The sequence below is a fragment of the Chenopodium album genome, chromosome 12, assembly GCF_948465745.1.
Source record: "Chenopodium album chromosome 12, dcCheAlbu1.1, whole genome shotgun sequence".
Taxonomy (NCBI): domain Eukaryota; kingdom Viridiplantae; phylum Streptophyta; class Magnoliopsida; order Caryophyllales; family Amaranthaceae; genus Chenopodium; species Chenopodium album.
The window spans coordinates 47,819,332-47,839,103 of NC_137845.1; the positions used below are offsets into that span (position 1 = coordinate 47,819,332).

The following is a 19,772-nucleotide window of genomic DNA, read 5'->3' on the forward strand; positions in this document are numbered from 1 at the left end:
TCTCAAATCAAAATAACCAAAAACAAAAATAAATTCCGAATTCGCCAAAAAAGGGGCGCAACACGAGGACTTCCCAGGAGGTCACCCATCCTAGAACTACTCTCGCCCAAGCATGCTTAACTACGGAGTTCTGATGGGATCCGGTGCATTAGTGCTGGTATGATCGCACCCATTTACTTAGAGCGTTAATTTTTATTTATACCCTTTCCACCCCTGATTTCTTTTAAAATGCCGTAACTTTGCGCCCGATCGCCCGAACTAAACATTTTTTTCTTTCAAATTGGTTAGTTTTTCGGGATCTACGCGTCTCAAATCAAAATAACCAAAAACAAAAATAAATTCCGAATTCGCCAAAAAAGGGGCGCAACACGAGGACTTCCCAGGAGGTCACCCATCCTAGAACTACTCTCGCCCAAGCATGCTTAACTACGGAGTTCTGATGGGATCCGGTGCATTAGTGCTGGTATGATCGCACCCATTTACTTAGAGCGTTAATTTTTATTTATACCCTTTCCAGCCCCTGATTTCTTTTAAAATGTCGTAACTTTGCGCCCGATCGTTCGAATTAAACATTTTTTTTTCAAATTGGATATTTTTTTGAGGTCTACGCGTCTCTAACCATTTCCCATATCAAAATAACCAAAAAAATAAACAAATTCCGAATTCGCCAAAAAAGAGGTGTAACACGAGGACTTCCCAAGAAATAGCCAATCCTTATACTACTCTCGCCCAACCACGCTTAACTTCGGAGTTCAGATGGGATCCAGTGCATTAGTGCTGGTATGATCGCACCCATTTACTTAAAGAGTTAATTTGTATTTATACCCTTTCCAACCCCTGATTTCCTTCAAAATGTCGTAACTTTGTGCCCGATCGTTCGAATTAAACATTTTTTTTTCAAATTGGTTATTTTTTTGAGATGTACGCGTATAAAACCATTTCCCATCTCAAAATAACCAAAAAAAAAAATTCTGAATTCACCAAAAAAGGGTGGAACACGAGGACTTCTCAGGAGATCACCCGTCCTAGTACTACTCTCACCCAAGTAAGCTTAACTGCGGAGTTCTGATGGGATCCAGTGCATTAGTGCTGGTATCATCGCACACATTTACTTAAAGCGTTAATTTGTATTTATGCCCTTTCCAGACCCTGATTTCCTTCAAAATGCCGTAACTTTGTGCCCGATCGTCCGAATTAAACATTTTTTTTTTCAAATTGGTTATTTTTTCGAGATCTACGCGTCTCAAACCATTTCCCATACCAAAATATCAAAAAACAAAATTAAATTCCGAATTCGCCAAAAAAAGGGTGCAACACGAGGACTTCCCAGGAGGTCACCCATCCATGTACTACTCTCGCCCAAGCACGCTTAACTGAGGAGTTCTGATGGGATCCTGTGCATTAGTGCTGGTATGATCGCACCCATTTACTTATAGCGCTAATATGTACTTTTATCCTTTCCAGCTCCTGATTTCCTATAAACAATCGTAACTTTGTGTCCGATAGTTCGAATTAAACGTTTTTTTTTAAATTGATAATTTTTTCGGGATCTACGCGTCTCAAACCATTTCCCATCTAAATATAACCAAAAAAGTAAATAAATTTCGAATTCGCCCAAAAAAGGGTGCAACACGAGGACTTCCCAGGAGGTCACCCATCCTAAAACTAATCTCGCCCAAGCATGCTTAACTGCGGAGTTCTGATGGGATCCAGTGCATTAGTGCTGGTATGATCGCACCCATTTACTTAGAGTGTTAATTTTTATTTATACCCTTTCCAGCCCTTGATTTCTTTTAAAATGCCGTAACTTTGTGCCCGATCGTCCGAACTAAACATTTTTTCCTTTCAAATTGGTTAGTTTTTCGGGATCTACGCGTCTCAAACCATTTCCTATCTCAAAATAACCAAAAACAAAAATAAATTCCGAATTCGCCAAAAAAGGGGTGCAACACGAGGACTTCCCAGGAGGTCACCCATCCTAGTACTACTCTCGCCCAAGCACGCTTAACTGCAGAGTTCTGATGGGATCCGGTGCATTAGTGCTGGTATGATCGCACCCATTTACTTAGAGCGTTAATTTTTATTTATACCCTTTCCACCCCTGATTTCTTTTAAAATGCCGTAACTTTGCGCCCGATCGCCCGAACTAAACATTTTTTTCTTTCAAATTGGTTAGTTTTTCGGGATCTACGCGTCTCAAATCAAAATAACCAAAAACAAAAATAAATTCCGAATTCGCCAAAAAAGGGGCGCAACACGAGGACTTCCCAGGAGGTCACCCATCCTAGAACTACTCTCGCCCAAGCATGCTTAACTACGGAGTTCTGATGGGATCCGGTGCATTAGTGCTGGTATGATCGCACCCATTTACTTAGAGCGTTAATTTTTATTTATACCCTTTCCAGCCCCTGATTTCTTTTAAAATGTCGTAACTTTGCGCCCGATCGCCCGAACTAAACATTTTTTTCTTTCAAATTGGTTAGTTTTTCGGGATCTACGCGTCTCAAATTAAAATAACCAAAAACAAAAATAAATTCCGAATTCGCCAAAAAAGGGGTGCAACACGAGGACTTCCCAGGAGGTCACCCATCCAAGTACTACTCTCACCCAAGCACGCTTAACTGCAGAGTTCTGATGGAATCATTAGTGCATGTATGATCGCAACCACTTACTTATAGCGCTAATTTGTATTTATATCCTTTCCAGCCCTTGATTTCCTTCAAAATGCCTAAACTTTGTGCCGTATTGTCCGAATTAAACATTTTTTTTTTCAAATTGGTTATTTTTTCGAGATCTACGCGTCTCAAACCATTTCCCATCTCAAAATAACAAAAAACTAAAATAAATTCCGAAGTCGCCAAAAAAAAGGTGCAACACGAGAACTTTCCAGGAGGTCACCTATCCTTGTACTACTCTCGCCCAAACACGCTTCACTGCGGAGTTCTGATGGGATCCGGTGCATTAGTGGTGGTATGATTGCACCCATTTACATATAGCGCTAATATGTATTTATATCCTTTCCAGCCCCTGATTTCCTTAAAAATACCGTAACTTTGTGCCCGATCGTACGAATTAAACATTTTATTTTTCAAATTGGTTATTTTTTCGAGATCTACGCGTTTAAAATCATTTCCCTTCTCAAAATAACCAAAAACTAAAGTAAATTCCGAATTCGCCAAAAAAGGGGTGCAACACGAGGACTTCACAGGAGGTTACCCACCCTAGTACTACTCTCGACCAAGCACGCTTAACTGCGGAGTTTAGATGGGATCCGGTGCATTAGTGATGGTATGATCGCACCCATTTATTTATAGCGCTAATTTGTATTTATACCCTTTCCAGCCCCTGATTTCCTTCAAAATGCCGTAACTTTGTGCCCGATCGTCAAAATTAAACTTTTTTTTTCAAATTGTTTATTTTTTCGAGATCTACGCGTCTCAAACCATTTCCCATTTCAAAATAACCAAAAACAAAAATAAATTCCGAATTCGCCAAAAAAGGGGTGCAACACGAGGACTTCCCAAGAGGTCACCCATCCTAGTACTACTCTCGCCCAAGCACGCTTAAGTGTGGAGTTCAGATAAGATCCAGTGCATTAGTGTTGGTATGATCGCAATCATTTACTTATAGTGCTAATTTGTATTTATACCCATTCATGCCCCAAATTTCCTTCAAAATGCCTTAACTTTGTGCCCGATCGTCCGAATTAAACTTTTTTTTTTTGAAATTGGTTATTTTTCGAGATCTACGCGTCTCAAACCATTTCCTATCTTAAAATAACCAAAAACAAAAAAAAATTCCGAATTCGCCAAAAAAGGGGTGCAACACGAGGACTTCCCAGGAGGTCACCCTTCCTAGTACTAATCTCGCCCAAGCACGCTTAACTGCGGAGTTCTGATGGGATCCGGTGCATTAGTGCTGGTATGTTCGCACCCATTTACTTATAGCGCTAATTTGTATTTATACCCATTCCAGCCCTTGATTTCCTTCAAAATGTCGTAACTTTGTGGCAGATCGTCTGAATAAAACACTTTTTTTTTTCAAATTGGTTATTTTTTCAAGATCTACGCGCCTCAAACCATTTCCCATCTCAAAATAATAAATTCCGAATTCGCCAAAAAAGGGGTGCAACACGAGGACTTCCCTAGAGGTCACCCATCCTAGTACTACTCTCTCCCAAGCACGCTTAAGTGCGGAGTTCAGATGGGATCTAGTGCATTAGTGCTGTTATGATCGCAATCATTTACTTATAGTGCTAATTTGTATTTATACCCATTCATGCCCCAAATTTCCTTCAAAATGCCTTAACTTTGTGCTCGATCGTCCGAATTAAACTTTTTTTTTAAATTGGTTATTTTTTCGAGATCTACGCGTCTCAAACCATTTCCTATCTTAAAATAACCAAAAACAAAAAAAAATTCTGAATTCGCCAAAAAAGGGCTGCAACACGAGAACTTCCCAAGCGGTCACCCATCCTAGTACTACTCTCGCCCAAGAACGCTTAACTGCGGGGTTCTGATGGGATCCGGTGCATTAGTGCTGGTATGATCGCACCCACTTACTTATTGCGCTAATTTGTATTTATACCCTTTCCAGCCCCTGATTTCCTTCAAAATGTCGTAACTTTGTGCCCGATCGTCCGAAATAAACATGTTTTTTTCAAATTGGTTATTTTTTCGAGATCTACGCGTCTCAAACCATTTTCAATCTGAAAATAAATAAAAACAAAAATAAATTCCGAATACGCCAAAAAAGTGGTGCAACACAAGGACTTTCCAGAAGGTAAACCCTCCTATTATTACTTTCGCCCAAGCACGCTTAACTGCGTAGTTCTGATGGGATCCAGTGCAATAATGCTGGTATGATCGCACCCATGAACTTATAGCGCTAATTTGTATTTATACCCTTTCCAACCCCTGATTTCCTTCAAAATGCCATAAGTTTATCACCGATCGTCCGAATTAAACATTTTTTTTCAAATTGGTTATTTTTTTGAGATCTACGTGTCTCAAGCCATTTCCCATCTCAAAATAACTAAAAACAAAAATAAATTCCTAATTCGCCGAAAAAGGGCTGCAATACGAGAACTTCCGAGGAGGTCACCCATCCTAGTACTACTCTCGCCCAAGCACGCTTAATTGCGGAGTTTTGATAGGATCCGGTGCATTAGTGCTGGTATGATCGCACCCATTTACCTATGGCGCTAATGTATATTTATACCCTTTTCAAGCCCATGATTTTATTCAAAATGCCGTAACTTTTTGCCCGATCCTCCGAATTAAACATTTTTTTTTTCAAACTAGTAATTTTTTCGAGATCTAAGCGTCCCAAACCATTTCCCATTTCAAAATAACAAAAAATCAAAAATAAATTCCGACTTCGCCAAAAAAGGGTGAAACACGAGGACTTCCCAGGAGGTCACCCATCCAAGTACTACTCTCACCCAAGCACGCTTAACTGCAGAGTTCTGATGGAATCATTAGTGCATGTATGATCGCAACCACTTACTTATAGCGCTAATTTGTATTTATATCCTTTCCAGCCCTTGATTTCCTTCAAAATGCCGTAACTTTGTGCCCTATTGTCCGAATTAAACATTTTGTTTTTCAAATTGGTTATTTTTTCGAGATCTACGCGTCTCAAACCATTTCCCATCTCAAAATAACAAAAAACTAAAATAAATTCCGAAGTCGCCAAAAAAAAGGTGCAACACGAGAACTTTCCAGGAGGTCACCTATCCTTGTACTACTCTCGCCCAAACACGCTTCACTGCGGAGTTCTGATGGGATCCGGTGCATTAGTGGTGGTATGATTGCACCCATTTACATATAGCGCTAATATGTATTTATATCCTTTCCAGCCCCTGATTTCCTTAAAAATACCGTAACTTTGTGCCCGATCGTACGAATTAAACATTTTATTTTTCAAATTGGTTATTTTTTCGAGATCTACGCGTTTAAAATCATTTCCCTTCTCAAAATAACCAAAAACTAAAGTAAATTCCGAATTCGCCAAAAAAGGGGTGCAACACGAGGACTTCACAGGAGGTTACCCACCCTAGTACTACTCTCGACCAAGCACGCTTAACTGCGGAGTTTAGATGGGATCCGGTGCATTAGTGATGGTATGATCGCACCCATTTATTTATAGCGCTAATTTGTATTTATACCCTTTCCAGCCCCTGATTTCCTTCAAAATGCCGTAACTTTGTGCCCGATCGTCAAAATTAAACTTTTTTTTTCAAATTGTTTATTTTTTCGAGATCTATGCGTCTCAAACCATTTCCCATTTCAAAATAACCAAAAACATAAATAAATTCCGAATTCGCCAAAAAAGGGGTGCAACACGAGGACTTCCCAAGAGGTCACCCATCCTAGTACTACTCTCGCCCAAGCACGCTTAAGTGTGGAGTTCAGATAAGATCCAGTGCATTAGTGTTGGTATGATCGCAATCATTTACTTATAGTGCTAATTTGTATTTATACCCATTCATGCCCCAAATTTCCTTCAAAATGCCTTAACTTTGTGCCAGATCGTCCGAATTAAACTTTTTTTTTTGAAATTGGTTATTTTTCGAGATCTACGCGTCTCAAACCATTTCCTATCTTAAAATAACCAAAAACAAAAAAAAATTCCGAATTCGCCAAAAAAGGGGTGCAACACGAGGACTTCCCAGGAGGTCACCCTTCCTAGTACTACTCTCGCCCAAGCACGCTTAACTGCGGAGTTCTGATGGGATCCGGTGCATTAGTGCTGGTATGTTCGCACCCATTTACTTATAGCGCTAATTTGTATTTATACCCATTCCAGCCCTTGATTTCCTTCAAAATGTCGTAACTTTGTGGCAGATCGTCTGAATAAAACATTTTTTTTTTCAAATTGGTTATTTTTTCAAGATCTACGCGCCTCAAACCATTTCCCATCTCAAAATAATAAATTCCGAATTCGCCAAAAAAGGGGTGCAACACGAGGACTTCCCTAGAGGTCACCCATCCTAGTACTACTCTCGCCCAAGCACGCTTAAGTGCGGAGTTCAGATGGGATCTAGTGCATTAGTGCTGTTATGATCGCAATCATTTACTTATAGTGCTAATTTGTATTTATACCCATTCATGCCCCAAATTTCCTTCAAAATGCCTTAACTTTGTGCTCGATCGTCCGAATTAAACTTTTTTTTTAAATTGGTTATTTTTTCGAGATCTACGCGTCTCAAACCATTTCCTATCTTAAAATAACCAAAAACAAAAAAAAATTCCGAATTCGCCAAAAAAGGGCTGCAACACGAGAACTTCCCAAGCGGTCACCCATCCTAGTACTACTCTCGCCCAAGAACGCTTAACTGCGGGGTTCTGATGGGATCCGGTGCATTAGTGCTGGTATGATCGCACCCACTTACTTATTGCGCTAATTTGTATTGATACCCTTTCCAGCCCCTGATTTCCTTCAAAATGTCGTAACTTTGTGCCCGATCGTCCGAAATAAACATTTTTTTTCAAATTGGTTATTTTTTCGAGATCTACGCGTCTCAAACCATTTTCAATCTGAAAATAAATAAAAACAAAAATAAATTCCGAATACGCCAAAAAAGTGGTGCAACACAAGGACTTTCCAGAAGGTAAACCCTCCTATTATTACTTTCGCCCAAGCACGCTTAACTGCGTAGTTCTGATGGGATCCAGTGCAATAATGCTGGTATGATCGCACCCATGAACTTATAGCGCTAATTTGTATTTATACCCTTTCCAACTCCTGATTTCCTTCAAAATGCCATAAGTTTATCACCGATCGTCCGAATTAAACATTTTTTTCAAATTGGTTATTTTTTTGAGATCTACGTGTCTCAAGCCATTTCCCATCTCAAAATAACTAAAAACAAAAATAAATTCCTAATTCGCCGAAAAAAGGCTGCAATACGAGAACTTCCGAGGAGGTCACCCATCCTAGTACTACTCTCGCCCAAGCAAGCTTAATTGCGGAGTTTTGATAGGATCCGGTGCATTAGTGCTGGTATGATCGCACCCATTTACCTATGGCGCTAATGTATATTTATACCCTTTTCAAGCCCATGATTTTATTCAAAATGCCGTAACTTTTTGCCCGATCCTCCGAATTAAACATTTTTTTTTTCAAACTAGTAATTTTTTCGAGATCTAAGCGTCCCAAACCATTTCCCATTTCAAAATAACAAAAAATCAAAAATAAATTCCGACTTCGCCAAAAAAGGGTGAAACACGAGGACTTCCCAGAAGGTCACCCATCCTAGTACTACTCTCACCCAAGCACGCTTAATTTCGGGGTTATGACGGGATCCGGTGCATTAGTGCTGGTATGATCGCACCCGTTTTGTTATAGCGCTAATTTGTATTTATACCCTTTTTGGCCCCTGATTTCCTTCTAAATGCCGTAACTTTGTGCCCGATCGTCCGAATTAAACATTTTTACTTTTTTAAATTGGTTCATTTTTCGAGATCTACGCGTCTCAAACTATTTCCCATCTCAAAATAACATAAAACAAAAATAAATTCCGAATTCGTCAAAAAATGTGTGCAACACGAGGATTTCCCAGGTGGTCACCCATCCTAGTACTACTCTCCCCCAAGCACGCTTAATTGTGGAGTTCTGATGGGATCCGGTGAATAAGTGCTGGTATGATCGCACCCATTTAATTATAGCGCTAATTTGTAATTATAAACTTTCCAGCCCCTGATTTCCGTCAAACTGCCGTAACTTTGTGCCCGATCGTCCGAATTAAACATTTTTTGTTTCAAATTGGTTATTTTTCGAGATCTACGCGTCTCAAACCATTTCCCATCTCAATATAACTTAAAACAAAAGTAAATTCCGAATTCGCCAAAAAAGGGTGCAACACGAGGACTTCGCAGGAGGTAACCCATCCTATTATTACTTTCGCCCAAGCACGCTTAACTGCATAGTTTTGACGGGATCCGATGCAATAGTGCTGGCATGATCGCACCCATTAACTTATAGCGCTAATTTGTATTTATACCCTTTCCAGCTCCTGATTTTCTTCAAAATGCCGTAACTTTTTGCCCGATCGTCCGAATTAAACATTTTTTTTCAAATTAGTTATTTTTTTGAGATCTACGCGTCTCAAACTATTTCCCATCTCAAAATAACATAAAACAAAAATAAATTTCTAATTCGCCAAAAAAAGGGGTGTACCACGAGGACTTCCCAGAAGATCTCCCATCCTAATACTACTCTCGCCCAAGCCCATTAACTGCGGAGTTCGGATGGGATCCGGTGCATTAGTGATGTTATGATCGCACCCATTTACCTATAGCGTAGATTTTTATTTATAACCTTTCCAGCTCCTGATTTCCTTCAAAATGTCGTACCATTTTATCCGATCGTCCAAATTAAACATTTTTTTTTTCAAATTAGTAATTTTTTCGAGATCTACGCGTCTCAAACCATTTCCCATCTCAAAAAAAAAAAAACAAAAATAAATTCCGAATTCGCGAAAAAAGGGGTGCAACACGAGGACTTCCCAGGAGGTCACCCATCCAAGTACTACTCTCGCCCAAGCACGCTGAACTGCGGAGTTATGATGGGATCTGGTGCAATAATGCTGGTATGATCGCACCCATTTACCTATAGCGCTAATTTTTATTTATACCCTTTTCCAGCCCCTGATTTCCTTAAATTGCCTTAACTTTGTGCCCGATCGTCCGAATTAAACATTTTTTTTTTAAATTATTAATTTTTTTGAGATCTACGCGTCTCAAACCATTTCCCATCTCAAAATAACAAAAAACAAAATAAATACCGATTTCGCCAAAAAAAGGGGTGCTACACGAGGACTTCCCAGAAGGTCACCTGTAGACACCCATTTGTGTCTCCCCAAAACCAAAACCAGTTATGAATACCTTTTTGCGTCGAATGATAATCGAACGAAGTGAAAGTGTGAAAGGTCGGGTGTGGCGGTTAGTTTTTATTAAAAATTCTTTCTTTCTGTTTCGAAAAAAAACTCTATTTTATGAAAATAGCCAATCCAGTTTAGTTTGGTCCACGACAAGGGTCCAATAATAGTGTAGTTGGATGGGGCTTGCAAAGATCTTTCTAACGATGTATTATAAGCCCAATTCCGATGAATAATGAGGAAGTTATGGCCAAAATACTAAACTGGGCCAAGTTTGATCTTTACATGCGGCCCGATGATATAGGGGAGGGCCTAATGTTAATTATTATTCCTAAAGTTATTAGAATTAGTTATAGTCTTCTAGAATTCTCTAGAAGGTTCTTTAAAGTCCTAATAAATTAGAATTAATAATTAGATTTTGATAAGTTTTACTTGGAATAAAATATTATTTTATGAAAAATACGATTTAAGTTTTCATACGGACTTTACAAGTCAATTTTGATTGATAAGTGGACTCGGTGTTTGAAAGCGCGTAGGAATCCAGGCTGTCGCCAAACGACAGTCCTGTCGCTAGTTTGGCGACAACGTGGAGTTTTATTCCTTATCAAATTCTACCTATTTCCAGATTGTTTTCTTATAAATAGGGTCCTGAACCTCCGTTTTTAAGGATCGACAATCATCAATTCTCATTCTACAATCGATCTATTCTCTAAATTCTCTCTAAGTTCTCATCTCTCTAGCTTTTCACAAACACAATTCCGCATACACGAGATCTAGAAACACCTAGCCGAGTTCGAAGTTGCCTTTGCCCTAGACGTGGAAGATTAATACTTTTCTGAGGGTTTGGTCCCAAATCTCTATTTCCATTATTTAATTTAATTGTTTGATTTATTATTTTCCTTAAAGTTACTAACGTGTGTATTTTGTTATTAGAAAGAGGTACGAGGCATCAAAGTATGTAATCTTATTGCTCTATTCTTGTAGAAAGCATGTTTATTATTTATTAATTCCTAGTATCATGTTAGGATGTTATTATTGCTTTCTCGTATCATGTTTAGGGTGCCTTTTACTCTTTTCTAATATCATGTTAGTACCATGTTAGGGTTAGAGCTTTGATCTTTATTGCTTAGTGACATTCTAGGGTTTGTTATTAATCTTGTTAGTATCATGCCTAGTATCTTGCTATTAATATTATGCTTTAACATGATTATGATAATTATGATAATCATGATTATTATGATTGTTATTATGATTATTGTTGTTATTATTATGATGATTCTTATGTTGCTTGATATTTTATTATTGTTGTTGCTTGATCATGCCCTCTCTTGCAGGATTAAAGGGAATTTATACTTGTAATCACGCTTAATAAGATAATTAATAATCTTGTTTAGGCTAATATGATTATAATTCAAGTAATCGCCAATAATAGTTTTGTTCGTGCATTAATATTCAACCAACATAGGTTAAACAGGTTTAGGGTTAATCTAATGTTTGCATGCTAGTCAGAAAGCGCACATAAATACGAGAAGAATAAAGTAGAGGCCTTTTTAGGGTAGGTTCAATCTCTTTTAGGTTGGATTTGTACCTTCATCCCCGAACCCTATTTGGTTCAAGAGCTTTTGGAGTTGACGATCTCATGCATCGTGAAGGGGTGTAACCTTCATCCTGTGAACGGTTTACAAGTTCCTAAAACTTGTTGGCCACTCTTTTGCTCTCTTTTCTTTCCCTTTTGACGCCACCACACTTAAGTGTATGATCAAAGTGGGGTTCAAGTTTGGGGTAATGCTTGAAATCTTTCCTACACTCGCCCAAGCACACTTAACCGCGGAGTTATGATGGGATCCGGTGCATTAGTGCTGGTATGATCGCACCCGTTTCGTTATAGCGCTAATTTGTATTTATACCCTTTCTAGCCCCTGATTTCCTTCAAAATGCCGTAACTTTGCGCCCGATCGTCCGAATTAAACATTTTTACTTTTTCAAATTGGTTAATTTCTCGAGATCTACGCGTCTCAAACAATTTCCCATCTCAAAATAACATAAAACAAAAATAAATTCCGAATTCGTCAAAAAAGGGGGTGCAACACGAGGATTTCCCAGGAGGTCACCCATCCCGGTACTACTCTCAATAAAGCACGCTTAACTGCGGAGTTCGGATGGGATACAGTGCATTAGTGCTGGTATGATCGCTCCCATTTACTAAAAGCATTAATTTATATTTATACCCTTTCCAGCCCCTGATTTCCTTCAAAATGCCGTAAATTTGTGCCCGATCGTCCGAATTAAACATTTTTTGTTTCAAATTGGTTATTTTTCGAGATCTACGCGTCTTTAACCATTTCCCATCTCAATATAACTTAAAACAAAAGTAAATTCCGAATTCGCCAAAAAAGGGGTGCAACACGAGGACTTCCCAGGAGGTTACCCATCCTAGTACACATCTCGCCTAAGCACGCTTAACTACGGAGTTCTGATGGGATCTGGTGCATTAGTGCTGGTATGATCGCACCCATTTTCTTATAGCGCTAATTTGTATTTATACCCTTTCCAGCTCCTGATTTCCTTCAAAATGCCGTAACTTTGTGCCCGATCGTCCGAATTAAACATTTTTTGTTTCAAATTGGTTATTTTTCGAGATCTACGCGTCTCAAACCATTTCTCATCTCAAAATAACAAAAAACAGAAATAAATTCCGAATTCGCCAAAAATGGGGTGCAACACGAGTACTTCCTAGGAGGTCACCCATCCTAGTACAACTCTCGCCCAAGCACGCTTAACTGCGGGGTTCTGATGGGATCTGGTGCATTAGTGCTGGTATAATCTCATCCATTTACTTATAACACTAATTTGTGTTTATATCCTTTCCAGCACCTGATTTCCAACAAATAGGTAATTTTTTCGAGATCTACGTTTCTTAAACTATTTCCTATCTCAAAATAACAAAATACAAAAATAAATTCCAAATTCGCTAAAAAAGGGGTGCAACAAGAGGACTTCCCAAGAGGTCACCCAACCTAGTACTACTCTCGCCCAAGCACGCTTAATTGCGGGGTTCTGATGGGATCTGGTGCATTAGTGCTGGTATCATCGCACCTATTTACTTATACCGCTAATTTGTATTAATACCCTTTCCATGCCCTAATTTCTTTCAAAATGCCGTAACTTTGTGCCCGATCGTCCGAATTAAACATTTTTTTTCAAATTGTTATTTTTTCGAAATATACGCGTCTTAAACCATTTCCCATCTCAAAATAACCAAAAACAGAAATAAATTCTGAATTCGCCAAAAAAGGGGTGCAACACGAGGAGTTTCCAAGAGGTCACCCATCCTAGTACACATCTCGCCTAAGCACGCTTAACTACGGAGTTCTGATGGGATCTGGTGCATTAGTGCTGGTATGATCGCACCCATTTAATTATAGCGCTAATTTGTATTTATACCCTTTCCAGCCCCTAATTTCCTTCAAAATGCCATAACTTTGTTCCCGATCATCCGAATTAAATTTTTTTTTTTCAAACTGGTTATTATTTCGAGGTCTACTTTTCTCAAACCATTTACCATCTCAAAATAACCAAAAACAAAAATAAATTCCGAATTCGCCAAAAAAGGGGTGCAACAAGAGGACTTCCTAGGAGGTCACCCATCCTAGTACAACTCTCGCCCAACCACGCTTAACTACGGGGTACTGATGGGATCCGGTGCATTAGTGCTGGTATGATCGCACCCATTTATTTATAGCGCTAATTTGTATTTATACCCTTTCCAACTCCTGATTTCCTTCAAAATTCCGTAACTTTGTGCCCGATCGTCCGATTTAATCATTTTTTTTTCAAACTGGTTATTTTTTCAAGTTATACGCGTCTTAAACCATTTCCGATCTCAAAATAAATAAAAACAAAAATAAATTCCGAATTCACCAAAAAATGGGTGCAACACGAGGACTTCCCAGGAGGTCACCCATCCTTGTGCTACTCTCGCCCAAGCACGCTTAACTGCGGGGTTATGATGGGATCCAAAGAATTAGTGCTGGTATGATAGCACCTATTTACTTATATCGCTAATTTGTATTTATACCCTTTCCAGCCCCTGATTTACTTTAAAATACCGTAACTTTGTTCCCGATCGTTCGAATTAAACCATTTTTTTTTCAAATTGGTTTTTTTTCGAGATCTACACGTTTAAAAGCATTTCCCATCTCAAAATAACCAAAAACAAAAATAAATTTTGAATTCGCCAAAAATGGGGTGCAACATGAGGATTTCCCAGGAGGTAACCAATCCTAGTATTACTCTCGCCGAAGCACGCTTAACTGCGAGGTTCTGTTGGGATCCGGTGCATCAATGCTGGTATGATCGCACCCATTTACTTATAGCGCTAATTTGTATTTATACCCTTTCCAGCCCTGATTTCCTTTAAAATGACGTAACTTTGTCCCTGATCGTCCGAATTAAACATTTTTTTTTTAAATTGGTAATTTTTTAGAGATCTACGCGTCTCAAACCATTTCCCATCTTAAAATAACAGAAAACAAAAATAAATTCCGAATTCGTTAAAAAAGGGGTGCAACACGAGGATTTCTACGGCGGTCACCCATCCTAGTACTACTCTCGCCCAAGCACGGTTAAGTGCAGGGTTCTGATGGGATCCGGTGCATTAGTGCTGGTATGATCGCACCCATTTACTTATAAAGCTAATTTTTATTTATACCCTTTCCAGATCCTAATTTCCTTCAAAATGCCGTAACTTTGTACCAGATCGTCCGAATTAAACATTTTTTTTTCAAATTGGTTAATTTTTCGAAATCTACGCGTCCCAAACCATTTCACATCTAATAATATCCAAAAACAAAAATAAATTCCGAATTCGCCAAAAAAGGGGTGCAAAACGAGGACTTCCTAGGAGGTCACCCATCCTAGTACTACTGTCACCCAAGCAGGCTTAGCTGCGGAGTTCTGATGGGATCCGATGCATTAGTGCTGGTATGATCGCACCCATTTACTTAAAGCGTTAATTTGTATTTATACCCTTTCTAGCTCTTGATTTCCTTCAAAATGCCGTAACTTTGTACTAGATTGTCCGAATTAAACATTTTTTTTTTCAAGTTGTTTATTTTTTCGAGATCTACGCGTCTCAAACCAATTCCCATCTCAAAATAACAAAAAACAATAATAAATTCCGAATTCGCAAGAAAAGGGGTGCAACACGAGGACTTTCCAGGAGGTCCCCATCCTAGTACTACTCTCGTCCAAGCACGCTTAACTGCGGAGTTCCGATGGAATTCGGTTCATTAGTGCTGGCATGATCGCAGCCATTTACTTAAAGCGTTAATTTGTATTTATACCCTTTCAAGCCCCTTATTTCCTTCAAAATGCCGTAACTTAATGCCCGATCGTCCGAATTAAACATTTTTTTTTTCAAATTGGTTATTTTTTCGAGATCTAAGCGTCTCAAACCATTTCCCACCTTAAAACAAAAATAAATTCCGAATTCGCCAAAAAAGGGGTGCAACACGAGGACTTCCCAGGAGGTCACCCATCCTAGTACTACTCTCGCCCAAGCACACTTAATTGCGGAGTTTTGATGGGATCCAGTGCATTAGTGCTGGTATGATCGCACCCATTTACTTAGAGCGTTAATTTTTATTTATACCCTTTCCAGCCCCTGATTTCTTTTAAAATGCCGTAACTTTACGCCCGATCGTCCGAACTAAACATTTTTTTCTTTCAAATTGGTTAGTTTTTCGGGATCTACGCGTCTCAAATCAAAATAACCAAAAACAAAAATAAATTCCGAATTCGCCAATAAAGGGGTGCAACACGAGGACTTCCCAGGTGGTCACCCATCCTAGTACTACTCTCGCCCAAGCACGCTTAACAACAGGGTTCTGATGGGATCCGGTGCATTAGTGCTGGTATGATAGCACCCATTTACTTATAGTACTAATTTGTATTTATACCCTTTCCGGCCCTAATTTCCTTCAAAATGCCGTAACTTTGTGCCCGATCGTTCGAATTCAACATTTTTTTTTCAAATTGGTTATTTTTTCGAGGTGTACGCGTCTCTAACCATTACCCATATCAAAATAACCAAAAACAAAAATAAATTCCGAATTCGCCAAAAAAGGGGTGTAATACGAGGACTACCCAAGAAATAGCTCATCCTAGTACTACTCTCGACCAACCACGCTTAACTGCGGAGTTCTGATGGGATCCAGTGCATTAGTGCTGCTATGATCGCACCCATTTACTTAAAGCGCTAATTTGTATTTATACCCTTTCCAGCCCTTCTTTTCCTTCAAATGCGGTAACTTTGTGCCCGATCGTCCGAATTAAACATTTTTTTTTCAAGTTGTTTATTCTTTCGTGATCTACGCGTCACAAACCATTTCCCATCTCAAAATAACAAAAAACAATATTAAATTCCGAATTCGCAAGAAAAGGGGTGCAACACGAGGACTTTCCAGGAGGTCACCCATCCTAGTACTAATATCGCCCAAGCACGCTTAACTGTAGGCATCTGATGGGATCTGGTGCATTAGTGCTAGTATGATCGCACCCATTTACTTATAGCGCTAATTTGTATTTAAACCCTTTCCAGCCCTAATTTCCTTCAAAATGCCGTAACTTTGTGCCTAATCGTCTGAATTAAACATTTGTTTTTCAAATTGGTTAGTTTTGTTGAGGTCTACGCGTCTCTAACCATTTCCCATATCAAAATAACCAAAAAAAAAAATTCCGAATTCGCCAAAAAAGAGGTGTAACACGAGGACTTCCCAAGAAATAGCCCAACCTAGTACTACTTTCGCCCAACCACACTTAACAATAGAGTTCTGATGGGATCCGGTGCATTAGTGTTGGTATGATCGCACCCATTTACTTAAAGCGTTAATTTGTATTTATACCCTTTCCAGCCCCTGATTTCCTTCAAAATGCCGTAACTTTGTTCCCGATCGTCCGAATTAAACAATTTTTTTTTCAAATTGGTTAATTTTTCGAGATCTACGCGTATCAAACCATTTCCCATCTCAAAATAACCAAAAAAATAAATAAATTCTGAATTCGCCAAAAAAGGGTGCAACACGAGGACTTCTCAAGAGATCACCTATCCTAGTACTACTCTCGCCCAAGCACGCTTAACTGTGGAGTTCTGATGGGATCCAGTGCATTAGTGCTGGTATCATCGCACACATTTACTTAAAGCATTAATTTGTATTTATGCCCTTTCCAGACCCTGATTTCCTTCAAAATGCCGTAACTTTGTGCCCGATCGTCCGAATTAAACATTTTTTTTTCAAATTGGTTATTTTTTCGAGATCTACGCGTCTCAAACCATTTCCCATCTCAAAATATCAAAAAAACAAAAAATAAATTCCGAATTCGCCAAAAAAAGGGTGCAACACGAGGACTTCCCAGGAGGTCACCTATCCCAGTACTGCTCTCGCCCAAGCATGCTTAACTGCGGAGTTCTGATTTGATTCGGTGCATTAGTGCTGGTATGATCGCACCCATTTACTTAAAGCGTTAATTTGTATTTATACCCTTTTCCAGCCCCTGCTTTTATTCAAAATTCCGTAACTTTGTGCCTGATCATCAATTAAACATTTTTTTTTCAAATTGGTTATTTTTTCGAGATCTACTCGTCTCAAACCATTTCCCATCTCAAAATATCCAAAAACAAAAATAAATTCCGAATTCGCCAAAAAAAGGGTGCAACACGAGGATTTCCCAGGAAGTCACCCATCCTAGTACTAATCTCGCCCAAGCACGCTCAACTGCGGATTTCTGATGGGATCCTGTGCATTAGAGCTGGTATGATCGCACCCATTTACTTAAAGCGTTAATTTGTATTTATACCCTTTCCAGCCCCTGATTTCCTTCAAAATGCCGTAACTTTGTGCCTGATCGTCCAAATTAAACATTTTTTTTTTCAAATTGGTTATTTTTTCGAGATCTACACGTCTCAAACAATTTCACATCTAAAAATATCCAAAAAAAAAATAAATTTCGAATTCGCCAAAAAAGGGGTGCAACACGAGGACTTCCCAAGAGTTCACCCATCCTAATACTACTCTCGCCCAAGCACGCTTAACTGAGGAGTTCTGATGGGATCCTGTGCATTAGTGCTGGTATGATCACACCCATTTACTTATAGCGATAATTTGTACTATTATCCTTTCCAGCCCCTGATTTCCTTTAAACTGCCGTAACTTTGTGTCTGATCGTTCGAATTAAAAAAATTTTTTAAACTGATAATTTTTTCGAGATTTACGCGCCTCAAACCATTTCCCATCTCAAAATAACCAAAAACAAAAATAAATTCCGAATTCGCCAAAAAAAAGTGCAACACGAGGACTTCCCAGGAGGTCACCCATCCTAATACTGCTCTCGCCCAAGCATGCTTAACTGCGGAGTTCTGATGGGATCCGGTGCATTAGTGCTGGTATGATCGCACCCATTTACTTAAAGCGTTAATTGGTATTTAGACCCTTTTCAACCCTTGATTTCCTTCAAAATGCCGTAACTTTGTGCTCGATCATCCGAATTAAACATTGTTTGTTTTCAAATTGGTTATTTTTTCGAGATCTACAAGTCTCAAACCATTTTCCACCGAAAAATAACAAAAAACAATAATAAATTTCGAATTCGCAAGAAAAGGGGTTCAACACGAGGACTTTCCAAGAGGTCACCCATCCTAGTACTACTCTCGTCCAAGCACGCTATACTGCGGAGTTCCGATGGGATCCAGTGCATTAGTGCTGGTATGATCGCACCCATTTACTTAAAGCGTTGATTTGTATTTATACCCTTTCCAGCCCCTGATTTCTTTCAAAATGCCGTAACTATGAGCCCGACTGTCCAAATTAAACATTTTTTTTTCAAATTGGTTATTTTTTCGAGATCTACGCGTCTCAAACCATTTCCCATCTCAAAATAACCAAAAACAAAAATAATATCCGAATTCGCCAAAAAAGGGGTGCACCACGAGGACTTCCTAGGAGGTCACCCATCCTAGTACTAATCTCGCCCAAACACGCTTAACTGCTGAGTTCTGATGGGATTCGATGCATTAGTGCTGGTATGATCGCACCCATTTACTTATAACGCTAATTTGTATTAATACCCTTTCCATCCCCTGATTTTCTTCAAAATGCCGTAACTTTGTGCCCGATCGTCCGAATTAAACATTTTTTTTTCAAATTGGTTATTTTTTCGAGATCTACGCGTATCAAACCATTTCCCATCTCAAAATAACCAAAAATAAATATAAATTCCGAATTCGCCAAAAAAGGGGATCAACACGAGGACTTCCCAAGAGGTCACCCATCCTAGTACTAATCTCGCCCAAGTACGCTTAACTGCAGAGTTCTGATGGGATCCGGTGTATTAGTGCTGGTATGATCGCAACCAATTACTTAAAGCGTTAATTTGCATTTATATCCTTTCCAACCCCTGATTTCCTTCAAAATGCCGTAACTTTGTGCTCGATCGTCCTAATTCAACATTTTTTTTTTCTAATTGGTTATTTTTTCGAGATCTACGCGTTTCAAAACATTTCCCGTCTCAAAATAACCAAAAACAAAAATAAATTCCGAATTCGCCAAAAAAGGGATGCAACACGAGGATTTCCCAAGAGTTTACCCATCCTAGTGCTGCTCTCGCCCATGCTCGTTTTACTGCGGAGTTCTGATGGGATCCGGTGCATTAGTGCTGGTATGATCGCACCGTTTTACTTAAAGCGTTAATTTGTATTTATACCCTTTCCAGCCCCTGAATTTCCTTCAAAATGCCGTAACTTTGTCCTGATCGTCCGAATTAAACATTTTTTTTTCTAATTGGTTATTTTTTCAAGATCTACGCGTCTCAAACCAATTCCCATCCCAAAATA

General features: G+C 39.0%; 39 non-coding genes and 17 pseudogenes across 39 annotated transcripts; all 56 read right to left on the reverse strand.

The window, feature by feature from the left end:
- Positions 1-52: 52 nt before the first annotated feature.
- LOC145573061 (5S ribosomal RNA) lies at positions 53-171 on the reverse strand. Its single transcript, XR_014097174.1, has one exon. It is a non-coding gene; the product is annotated as a 5S ribosomal RNA (ribosomal RNA).
- A 187-nt stretch (positions 172-358) lies between these two features.
- LOC145573062 (5S ribosomal RNA) lies at positions 359-477 on the reverse strand. The gene has a single exon (XR_014097175.1). It is a non-coding gene; the product is annotated as a 5S ribosomal RNA (ribosomal RNA).
- Positions 478-675: 198 nt separating this feature from the next.
- On the reverse strand, positions 676-794 carry LOC145573236 (5S ribosomal RNA; annotated as a pseudogene).
- A 193-nt stretch (positions 795-987) lies between these two features.
- On the reverse strand, positions 988-1,106 carry LOC145573233 (5S ribosomal RNA; annotated as a pseudogene).
- Positions 1,107-1,305: 199 nt separating this feature from the next.
- On the reverse strand, positions 1,306-1,424 carry LOC145573000 (5S ribosomal RNA). Its single transcript, XR_014097117.1, has one exon. It is a non-coding gene; the product is annotated as a 5S ribosomal RNA (ribosomal RNA).
- A 197-nt stretch (positions 1,425-1,621) lies between these two features.
- On the reverse strand, positions 1,622-1,740 carry LOC145573120 (5S ribosomal RNA). The gene has a single exon (XR_014097232.1). It is a non-coding gene; the product is annotated as a 5S ribosomal RNA (ribosomal RNA).
- Positions 1,741-1,940: 200 nt separating this feature from the next.
- LOC145573982 (5S ribosomal RNA) lies at positions 1,941-2,059 on the reverse strand. Its single transcript, XR_014097953.1, has one exon. It is a non-coding gene; the product is annotated as a 5S ribosomal RNA (ribosomal RNA).
- A 187-nt stretch (positions 2,060-2,246) lies between these two features.
- Positions 2,247-2,365, reverse strand: LOC145573063 (5S ribosomal RNA). Its single transcript, XR_014097176.1, has one exon. It is a non-coding gene; the product is annotated as a 5S ribosomal RNA (ribosomal RNA).
- Positions 2,366-2,553: 188 nt separating this feature from the next.
- On the reverse strand, positions 2,554-2,666 carry LOC145573270 (5S ribosomal RNA; annotated as a pseudogene).
- Positions 2,667-2,865: 199 nt separating this feature from the next.
- LOC145573162 (5S ribosomal RNA) lies at positions 2,866-2,984 on the reverse strand. Its single transcript, XR_014097273.1, has one exon. It is a non-coding gene; the product is annotated as a 5S ribosomal RNA (ribosomal RNA).
- Positions 2,985-3,183: 199 nt separating this feature from the next.
- On the reverse strand, positions 3,184-3,302 carry LOC145573146 (5S ribosomal RNA). The gene has a single exon (XR_014097258.1). It is a non-coding gene; the product is annotated as a 5S ribosomal RNA (ribosomal RNA).
- Positions 3,303-3,499: 197 nt separating this feature from the next.
- LOC145573173 (5S ribosomal RNA) lies at positions 3,500-3,618 on the reverse strand. Its single transcript, XR_014097283.1, has one exon. It is a non-coding gene; the product is annotated as a 5S ribosomal RNA (ribosomal RNA).
- A 198-nt stretch (positions 3,619-3,816) lies between these two features.
- Positions 3,817-3,935, reverse strand: LOC145573015 (5S ribosomal RNA). The gene has a single exon (XR_014097131.1). It is a non-coding gene; the product is annotated as a 5S ribosomal RNA (ribosomal RNA).
- A 187-nt stretch (positions 3,936-4,122) lies between these two features.
- Positions 4,123-4,241, reverse strand: LOC145573230 (5S ribosomal RNA; annotated as a pseudogene).
- Positions 4,242-4,437: 196 nt separating this feature from the next.
- LOC145573109 (5S ribosomal RNA) lies at positions 4,438-4,556 on the reverse strand. Its single transcript, XR_014097221.1, has one exon. It is a non-coding gene; the product is annotated as a 5S ribosomal RNA (ribosomal RNA).
- A 198-nt stretch (positions 4,557-4,754) lies between these two features.
- LOC145573265 (5S ribosomal RNA) lies at positions 4,755-4,873 on the reverse strand (annotated as a pseudogene).
- A 197-nt stretch (positions 4,874-5,070) lies between these two features.
- On the reverse strand, positions 5,071-5,189 carry LOC145573142 (5S ribosomal RNA). The gene has a single exon (XR_014097254.1). It is a non-coding gene; the product is annotated as a 5S ribosomal RNA (ribosomal RNA).
- A 200-nt stretch (positions 5,190-5,389) lies between these two features.
- LOC145573278 (5S ribosomal RNA) lies at positions 5,390-5,502 on the reverse strand (annotated as a pseudogene).
- A 199-nt stretch (positions 5,503-5,701) lies between these two features.
- On the reverse strand, positions 5,702-5,820 carry LOC145573164 (5S ribosomal RNA). Its single transcript, XR_014097274.1, has one exon. It is a non-coding gene; the product is annotated as a 5S ribosomal RNA (ribosomal RNA).
- A 199-nt stretch (positions 5,821-6,019) lies between these two features.
- LOC145573148 (5S ribosomal RNA) lies at positions 6,020-6,138 on the reverse strand. Its single transcript, XR_014097259.1, has one exon. It is a non-coding gene; the product is annotated as a 5S ribosomal RNA (ribosomal RNA).
- A 197-nt stretch (positions 6,139-6,335) lies between these two features.
- Positions 6,336-6,454, reverse strand: LOC145573174 (5S ribosomal RNA). The gene has a single exon (XR_014097284.1). It is a non-coding gene; the product is annotated as a 5S ribosomal RNA (ribosomal RNA).
- A 197-nt stretch (positions 6,455-6,651) lies between these two features.
- LOC145572993 (5S ribosomal RNA) lies at positions 6,652-6,770 on the reverse strand. Its single transcript, XR_014097110.1, has one exon. It is a non-coding gene; the product is annotated as a 5S ribosomal RNA (ribosomal RNA).
- A 186-nt stretch (positions 6,771-6,956) lies between these two features.
- Positions 6,957-7,075, reverse strand: LOC145573189 (5S ribosomal RNA). The gene has a single exon (XR_014097298.1). It is a non-coding gene; the product is annotated as a 5S ribosomal RNA (ribosomal RNA).
- Positions 7,076-7,271: 196 nt separating this feature from the next.
- LOC145573110 (5S ribosomal RNA) lies at positions 7,272-7,390 on the reverse strand. Its single transcript, XR_014097222.1, has one exon. It is a non-coding gene; the product is annotated as a 5S ribosomal RNA (ribosomal RNA).
- A 197-nt stretch (positions 7,391-7,587) lies between these two features.
- LOC145573266 (5S ribosomal RNA) lies at positions 7,588-7,706 on the reverse strand (annotated as a pseudogene).
- A 196-nt stretch (positions 7,707-7,902) lies between these two features.
- Positions 7,903-8,021, reverse strand: LOC145573181 (5S ribosomal RNA). Its single transcript, XR_014097290.1, has one exon. It is a non-coding gene; the product is annotated as a 5S ribosomal RNA (ribosomal RNA).
- A 200-nt stretch (positions 8,022-8,221) lies between these two features.
- On the reverse strand, positions 8,222-8,340 carry LOC145573198 (5S ribosomal RNA). The gene has a single exon (XR_014097306.1). It is a non-coding gene; the product is annotated as a 5S ribosomal RNA (ribosomal RNA).
- Positions 8,341-8,541: 201 nt separating this feature from the next.
- Positions 8,542-8,660, reverse strand: LOC145573165 (5S ribosomal RNA). Its single transcript, XR_014097275.1, has one exon. It is a non-coding gene; the product is annotated as a 5S ribosomal RNA (ribosomal RNA).
- Positions 8,661-8,857: 197 nt separating this feature from the next.
- On the reverse strand, positions 8,858-8,976 carry LOC145573267 (5S ribosomal RNA; annotated as a pseudogene).
- A 198-nt stretch (positions 8,977-9,174) lies between these two features.
- LOC145573258 (5S ribosomal RNA) lies at positions 9,175-9,292 on the reverse strand (annotated as a pseudogene).
- Positions 9,293-9,490: 198 nt separating this feature from the next.
- LOC145573140 (5S ribosomal RNA) lies at positions 9,491-9,609 on the reverse strand. Its single transcript, XR_014097252.1, has one exon. It is a non-coding gene; the product is annotated as a 5S ribosomal RNA (ribosomal RNA).
- A 2,352-nt stretch (positions 9,610-11,961) lies between these two features.
- On the reverse strand, positions 11,962-12,080 carry LOC145573224 (5S ribosomal RNA; annotated as a pseudogene).
- A 198-nt stretch (positions 12,081-12,278) lies between these two features.
- LOC145573125 (5S ribosomal RNA) lies at positions 12,279-12,397 on the reverse strand. Its single transcript, XR_014097237.1, has one exon. It is a non-coding gene; the product is annotated as a 5S ribosomal RNA (ribosomal RNA).
- Positions 12,398-12,595: 198 nt separating this feature from the next.
- Positions 12,596-12,714, reverse strand: LOC145573185 (5S ribosomal RNA). The gene has a single exon (XR_014097294.1). It is a non-coding gene; the product is annotated as a 5S ribosomal RNA (ribosomal RNA).
- Positions 12,715-12,862: 148 nt separating this feature from the next.
- Positions 12,863-12,981, reverse strand: LOC145573196 (5S ribosomal RNA). The gene has a single exon (XR_014097304.1). It is a non-coding gene; the product is annotated as a 5S ribosomal RNA (ribosomal RNA).
- A 196-nt stretch (positions 12,982-13,177) lies between these two features.
- LOC145573138 (5S ribosomal RNA) lies at positions 13,178-13,296 on the reverse strand. The gene has a single exon (XR_014097250.1). It is a non-coding gene; the product is annotated as a 5S ribosomal RNA (ribosomal RNA).
- Positions 13,297-13,494: 198 nt separating this feature from the next.
- LOC145573194 (5S ribosomal RNA) lies at positions 13,495-13,613 on the reverse strand. Its single transcript, XR_014097303.1, has one exon. It is a non-coding gene; the product is annotated as a 5S ribosomal RNA (ribosomal RNA).
- Positions 13,614-13,811: 198 nt separating this feature from the next.
- On the reverse strand, positions 13,812-13,930 carry LOC145573261 (5S ribosomal RNA; annotated as a pseudogene).
- A 198-nt stretch (positions 13,931-14,128) lies between these two features.
- On the reverse strand, positions 14,129-14,247 carry LOC145573255 (5S ribosomal RNA; annotated as a pseudogene).
- A 197-nt stretch (positions 14,248-14,444) lies between these two features.
- Positions 14,445-14,563, reverse strand: LOC145573183 (5S ribosomal RNA). The gene has a single exon (XR_014097292.1). It is a non-coding gene; the product is annotated as a 5S ribosomal RNA (ribosomal RNA).
- A 198-nt stretch (positions 14,564-14,761) lies between these two features.
- LOC145573177 (5S ribosomal RNA) lies at positions 14,762-14,880 on the reverse strand. The gene has a single exon (XR_014097287.1). It is a non-coding gene; the product is annotated as a 5S ribosomal RNA (ribosomal RNA).
- Positions 14,881-15,079: 199 nt separating this feature from the next.
- On the reverse strand, positions 15,080-15,197 carry LOC145573238 (5S ribosomal RNA; annotated as a pseudogene).
- Positions 15,198-15,386: 189 nt separating this feature from the next.
- On the reverse strand, positions 15,387-15,505 carry LOC145573106 (5S ribosomal RNA). Its single transcript, XR_014097218.1, has one exon. It is a non-coding gene; the product is annotated as a 5S ribosomal RNA (ribosomal RNA).
- A 188-nt stretch (positions 15,506-15,693) lies between these two features.
- Positions 15,694-15,812, reverse strand: LOC145573123 (5S ribosomal RNA). The gene has a single exon (XR_014097235.1). It is a non-coding gene; the product is annotated as a 5S ribosomal RNA (ribosomal RNA).
- A 197-nt stretch (positions 15,813-16,009) lies between these two features.
- On the reverse strand, positions 16,010-16,128 carry LOC145573241 (5S ribosomal RNA; annotated as a pseudogene).
- Positions 16,129-16,325: 197 nt separating this feature from the next.
- Positions 16,326-16,444, reverse strand: LOC145573220 (5S ribosomal RNA; annotated as a pseudogene).
- A 194-nt stretch (positions 16,445-16,638) lies between these two features.
- LOC145573256 (5S ribosomal RNA) lies at positions 16,639-16,757 on the reverse strand (annotated as a pseudogene).
- Positions 16,758-16,955: 198 nt separating this feature from the next.
- On the reverse strand, positions 16,956-17,074 carry LOC145573118 (5S ribosomal RNA). Its single transcript, XR_014097230.1, has one exon. It is a non-coding gene; the product is annotated as a 5S ribosomal RNA (ribosomal RNA).
- Positions 17,075-17,274: 200 nt separating this feature from the next.
- On the reverse strand, positions 17,275-17,393 carry LOC145573172 (5S ribosomal RNA). The gene has a single exon (XR_014097282.1). It is a non-coding gene; the product is annotated as a 5S ribosomal RNA (ribosomal RNA).
- Positions 17,394-17,590: 197 nt separating this feature from the next.
- On the reverse strand, positions 17,591-17,709 carry LOC145573159 (5S ribosomal RNA). Its single transcript, XR_014097270.1, has one exon. It is a non-coding gene; the product is annotated as a 5S ribosomal RNA (ribosomal RNA).
- A 198-nt stretch (positions 17,710-17,907) lies between these two features.
- On the reverse strand, positions 17,908-18,026 carry LOC145573105 (5S ribosomal RNA). The gene has a single exon (XR_014097217.1). It is a non-coding gene; the product is annotated as a 5S ribosomal RNA (ribosomal RNA).
- A 195-nt stretch (positions 18,027-18,221) lies between these two features.
- On the reverse strand, positions 18,222-18,340 carry LOC145573098 (5S ribosomal RNA). The gene has a single exon (XR_014097211.1). It is a non-coding gene; the product is annotated as a 5S ribosomal RNA (ribosomal RNA).
- Positions 18,341-18,540: 200 nt separating this feature from the next.
- On the reverse strand, positions 18,541-18,659 carry LOC145573186 (5S ribosomal RNA). The gene has a single exon (XR_014097295.1). It is a non-coding gene; the product is annotated as a 5S ribosomal RNA (ribosomal RNA).
- Positions 18,660-18,857: 198 nt separating this feature from the next.
- LOC145573167 (5S ribosomal RNA) lies at positions 18,858-18,976 on the reverse strand. The gene has a single exon (XR_014097277.1). It is a non-coding gene; the product is annotated as a 5S ribosomal RNA (ribosomal RNA).
- A 198-nt stretch (positions 18,977-19,174) lies between these two features.
- LOC145573153 (5S ribosomal RNA) lies at positions 19,175-19,293 on the reverse strand. Its single transcript, XR_014097264.1, has one exon. It is a non-coding gene; the product is annotated as a 5S ribosomal RNA (ribosomal RNA).
- A 199-nt stretch (positions 19,294-19,492) lies between these two features.
- LOC145573234 (5S ribosomal RNA) lies at positions 19,493-19,611 on the reverse strand (annotated as a pseudogene).
- Positions 19,612-19,772: the final 161 nt, after the last annotated feature.